General features: G+C 30.5%; 1 pseudogene; it reads right to left on the bottom strand.

Moving 5' to 3' along the window:
• Positions 1-3,400: 3,400 nt before the first annotated feature.
• On the bottom strand, positions 3,401-4,664 carry LOC129313751 (probable carboxylesterase 15; annotated as a pseudogene).
• Positions 4,665-6,103: the final 1,439 nt, after the last annotated feature.

The following is a 6,103-nucleotide window of genomic DNA, read 5'->3' as shown; positions in this document are numbered from 1 at the left end:
GGAATAATTTATTGAAAAAGCCACAAGGTAACTATGCTTTTAATTTGTGATTAGTGTTACTTCATGTTAATTGGATGATTATTGAGAAAATTATGAATTTTGCAATATTGTATAATTGTGCAATATTATTATGAATTTGTATGATTATTGTGGGAGGTGTTGGGAGACTTGCTATTATTGTTGTATTTATGTGCCACGTGGTACGCCCCTATTGGAGCTCAATAGGTGGCTTGTAAGGGCTCAGGCTAATCTACCTTTGGTCGGGTAATTTAGCACCGAGTGAGGGCTACGGCTCGAGGTTAATGGAGGGATATAAGGATAGTGTTTGTGTATATTGTGGACTTTTGAGTCTCATTATGTGGTTAACAATTTTCAGGAGAAGAGCCACGAGTGACACGTGGAGGAGTCCCAGAGGCTTAGTGGTATAGATCCACTGTCTCTTTTGGGTATTTAATTTATGATTTATAATGTGTTATATTGCCAATATTAGGGCTTTTTGTTTATTGTCAATTATATGAATATATAAATGTAATTATGCCTTTCAAACTATTTCTATTTTTGGTACAATTTGAATGACTGTAATTTTAATATTTGGTTTACTTTGGATTGGTTAAAATGGCATGATTATAAGGCCAAATAACTGGCTTGTGTTGAAAATTTATTAAATGTTTATTTTACTTGTTGGGAGTATAAGGATGGACAAATGTGATTTAGTTTACTTGTTGGGAGTATAAGGATGGACAAATGTGATTTAGTTTACTTGTTGGGAGTATAAGGATGGACAAATGTGATTTAACCTAATGGTATGTGGGAGGTAAAAATTTATCTGAAATGTTAGAATGTGTGAGTTGAAGCCAATTATAAAATATTTTATATTAAAATTATTGATATAAAAATATGTTGGGTGGCTGTAACCCAACTATAGTTGAGTTAAATTATTTAAAAAAAAATTTGGTGTGTTACACTAATATCCATGTGTTTCTAGTTAATTAGTAAGTTTAATAAAGTATACAAGTGACACACACAATATACAATACAATATCCATAAATGTACAACATAATATTTATGTATTTTCAACTAAATATTCATGCATGGACACACATGGATATTTCTTAAGAATTCATGAATATCGTATTGTGTATCTATCGACATCTATTGTGCTTGTAAATAAATATAGTCAATATATGTTGTGTATTTATGGATATCATGATGTACATAATTTGAGTTTTTAAATCACATAAGGGCAAAATTATACTTTCGTGCCCAAGAAAATTTGAAACAAGGGCCCTTGGGCTTATAATACAATATCAGAATGTGTTGAGTCCAAAGTGATATTTATGATATTTTAGGGCCTGCAGTGTGATTCTCCCAAGAAATTATGTTCCTTGAATAAGCTTTATAAGAAATTATCCCTTTATTTATTGCTATTATGACTTGTACAGTTGTACTTAACTTTCGCACTTACTAAATTTAGGTAAAACGAATGGAAAACATGTTTTTTTTTTTGGAAAACAAGATATACAATAATTTTAGATGCATTAAAAGAATTAAATATTAAAAACTCAATTTAAAATAATTCAAAACTGAAATTGATATACTCATGCAGGATTTTAAAAATTAAATCAAATCGGTTGGTTTAATTAATCGAAAACTGGGTCCTGTTCAAGTCCAGTACAACCCCCAACACTTGCCAGTCAATGACTAAAACTAATCAATGACCGACAAAACCAGCTAGCACCAGACCAATTCTAACTTAAAAAATGGGACCAAATTCTAATAAAATATAAAATCTTTAAACATAAAATTATCATTTAGTTCTTATATTCTTGACTTAGTTATAATATAGTTTCTGAACTTTGACTCTTATAACTCAATTCCTATAATTTTAACTATTTAAAATATCAGTTCTTGTATTTTAAAAAATTAAATTATAAAGATTAAAACTAATTTCAAATTTTAATTTTCATAATCTTTATAAAGATTAAATGTTTTAGTAATTTAAATATTAATCATAAATTTTAAAATAATTTTAATTTTAAAATATAAGGACCAAAAATTTAAATAGTTAAAATTATAGGGATTAAATTGAACCGAGTTAAAGTTCATAAAGCAAGCATAATCAAGTTAAAACCATAAAAAAATTAAGTTATAACAAGTCTAAATTTAGATATTGAGTTATAACTCAATCAAAATTATAGAAATGGCCTATTTGGTTTCTGTTCTCATTTTTTATTTATAAAAATATTTTTTTAATATAGTTTTTAAAATTTTTTAAAATAAAATAAAATGAAAATCTATTTAGTTATATCAATTAAAAAACAGTTTTAAGATTAAAAAAATGAATTGATAATAATGTTTATAGGCATTTAATTATTGTAATTAATAATAGAAATTGATCAAAGTAATTATAATTTTTAATAATAAAATGTATTGTATTTTAAAAATAAAAAAATAAAACGAAAATAACTTAAAGTTTTTTATTTTTTTATTTTTAAAAATAAAAAATGAAAACAGTTTTAAAAAGAACTAAATGAAAAGTACCTATTCAAATAAATTTTTAAATTTTTCTATTTTTAAAATTATTTTTAAAATAGAAAATAAAATTTTTAAAAATAGAAAATAAACATACACCCTAAATTATTAATTTTCTCATTTTTAAAACTCTTGACTAGTAGTTGCCATGTTTTGCAACTGCAACCAAATGCAATACTATGCATAATAAAATGTCCTCAGTCGTCTACACTCTGCATCGTTCCTTTTAGGGTTCTACGCACAACTCATTCTTCACTTGTCTTCGTCTCACATGTGAGATTTCTATTTCCTTCTGTTTTATTTCTATTTTCTTCTTATCTTTGATTTTTTTTTGGGTGATCTCATGTCTTTTTTTTACAATGCAAACATATAATTCATATTTCTACCTCATAATATTAATATATTTTATATTAAAAAATTAAGTTTTGGATTTAATTTTCTTTTAACAAGTCTTTGAGAACCATCCAATGTATATATTTTACTTAGAATCATATTATTTTAATATATAAATTAAATTCATTAATTAACAATTAGCCTTACCATAATTCGACTATGACTAGTAAACTGTCAATTACCCTCTCATGTGGTTTTTAAAACCTTGCTTTTATGTATATAATATATTATAGTTTAGATATCATTTTTCTTTTGATAGACATTTCACTTTTAAGTAAAGAGTGTTATTTTGTTATCATTATTATCATTATTATTATTTAAAAAGTAAAAAGGATTTACAATATATAATTCGCTTTCCGTTTTATTATATTATATATGGCAAATCTTATGAGTTACTTTAAGTCATTTCAATGGTCACAGATCTTAAATTAAACTTTTTCTCAAAAGGCTAGCTGGTAAAAAAATAAAAAATCTTAAAAGGCTACTCTAAAAATACATTCTTTCTATTCATATCTGACAATTGATAAAGATTACAAAAATAAAAAGTAAAATGAAATAAACAGCACATAGCAACATTTAATTATTATTTTAATTATAAAAGCTTAAACCCTCGAATCCAAGACGCACCAATATTATCTCACATTAATATATAATTAACCGAAAAGTAGCATATGGCTGCTCTTCTCTTCACTATACCAAATTACCAACCAGCTTCAGTGCTTATCTACGAATTCTTTCACCTTTGCGATTAGATCTCGGGTTTGTCGACCCGTATTTGGGTCCGAATCCACCGCAACTTTGTTCAAGTAAAAGCTATGGGTCATGCCCGAACTCACAAATAGCTCCACTTCTTTGTTGGCCTTCTTCATGGCCTCATAATACTCCATCTCTGTGTCTACTATCAAGTCCATCTCCGCCACGCACAGCAGAATCGGCGGCAGTTTCAGCCCCTCCATCGGGGGCGCACCTTCGCCCATCGGGCAGGTTATCGGGTGGTCCTTGTTGCTACCCGCCGGCAACGCCAAGCTCAAGAACTTGTCTAACATGTCCACGGTTAAGAACGGTGTTTGAGGCTTCTCTAGCTCTGACCTGCTCCTCTTCGACCGGACAAAACCCGGGTGGATCGGCACCCCGCCGGCCAACCTCACCGGGCTTAGCTCTAAATTCCCAGCTCTCGCAGCCACCTCGTGGACAACATTGCCGCCAGAGCTGTCTCCGATGAGGAAGACACGGTTGAAGTCGGCATGTTTAGAGAGCCATGGATCATGGGAGTCGCCTTTAGCGACGGATTGAAGCCATAGAAGCGACGATAACCCGTCGTCCATGGCGGCAGGAAGACGGTGCTCCGGGGCTCGCCGGAGATAAGGGGAGACACAGATGACTCGGGCCGACCGGGCGAACTGGGTGTACGCATGGTAGTACATGAACCAGTCGGCTTCGCTTATGCAGAACCCACCGCCGTGGAAGTGGAGGAGCACCGGGAGCTTGCCGGTGTCTGCGGCAGCTGATGTCTCTGGAAGATAAAGCCTTACGCGGCGGCCTGACTTGCCATCGATGATGACGTCACGGGTCGCGACGCCGTCAACGAATTGCTCATGAGCAGGAACCGCTTCAGCCATGAACTTGTATTCGGGGGGCCGGTCCATATCCGGTCTACTGAACCGTCATCATATAGCCTGCGCCAACCGGACACTTCGCCCACGAGCTTCTTCTCCTGAACCATGATGATGATGATTTTGCGTTGAAAGTTTAGAGAAAAGAAACAGAATGATATAAGGATCAGTGTATTGCAAGCAAAGAAATAAGCGTTTGTTGTCATTTTTATAGTGGAAAATCTGTGTGGTGTGCGAGTATGAACAAAATAGAAATGAAGCTTCAGCTTATTAAAAAAAAAAAAGAAATGAAAAAATGAAGCTTCAAAGAAATTTACTGTGTTCCAGGTCAAACAAATAAAAAAAGGAAAAAAGAAATTCATCACTATGGAAAGCAAGCAAGAGAATGATATAAGGATCAGCGTATTACAAGCAAAGAAATAAGCGTTGTTTGTTGTTTGTTTGTTTTTTTTTTTCTTTTTTTTTTTCCAGTGGAAAATCTGTGTGGCGTGTGAGTATGAACAAAATATAAATGAAGCTTCAGCTTACCCACAAAAAAAAAAAAACAAAACAAAAACAAGAAGAAGAAATGATGCTTTGAAGAAATTCACTTGAAAGAATGGCAGTTAGGTAAAATACTGAATTAATATTAGTTAAATTTGACAAATTTTTTAAAAAATAAATTGAAAATATCAATCTAAATTATTATAAATCTATAAGTTTTAATTTTAAATAAATATTTAAATATTAAATGTAATTTGTAAATTATAACAGAAATTTCTATTTGTATAACTATCTAAGTTGATATTTATAACTCATTTTGTAAAAAATTTTATTAAAAATATAATCATTATTAATTCATTTATTTAAAACTTAACTGTCATTCGTCCAGTTCACTGTGCACCAGGTGGGGGGTGGAGAAAATAAATTTACTGTGAAAACCATGTATGATGCATCCACATCTATCTATAAAATATTTAGGGGAAAATAACATATAAGGATGTTTTAAAAAAATTATTCATAGATAGAGCTAACAACAAGTCATCATTTAGGAAAAAAACAAGTCACTATTATCATTTTAATAATAAATAATTTCATAATGATTCTTATTTGTGAATAATTTTTTTAAAAAGTTCTTGAACGTGAGTCTTGCAATATTTTAATCTATGTAGTTTATATAAATTAGATAGTAAAAATTAAACTTTATGTGAAACTATCAATTTCATTTCAAAAATATCAATAATACCAAAAAAAAAAAAAACAATAGAGGGAAGTGATTAACCAGGTCACCAAAAAGAGAAATTATTGCATGGACCAAATGCACTATGTCATTCATGGAGGGTCGCCCAACTCAAAGTCATTTTTCAAGGCTGAAGGGGCTTGCCTTTAATGCCATACTTTCTTTAAAAATTGCTAATTTTTTAATCTCCTTAATAAAAATAAACTTAAAAAAGTGACCCTCCAAGCCTGGCTTATGTTCGTGGTTTTATCTATGGTCTATCCAATAAAAATATATCATGTCAAATTTTTTATAAATATAATTAAATTAATTTTTTCATTCATGATAATAGATAAAGAAAAATCA

The sequence above is a fragment of the Prosopis cineraria genome, unplaced genomic scaffold, assembly GCF_029017545.1.
Source record: "Prosopis cineraria cultivar Desert tree isolate PC_DT_omini unplaced genomic scaffold, ASM2901754v1 PC6, whole genome shotgun sequence".
Classification (NCBI taxonomy): Eukaryota; Viridiplantae; Streptophyta; class Magnoliopsida; order Fabales; family Fabaceae; genus Prosopis; species Prosopis cineraria.
Note: the sequence above shows the minus strand (reverse complement) of the source record. Positions and strands in the feature narration are given on the sequence as shown.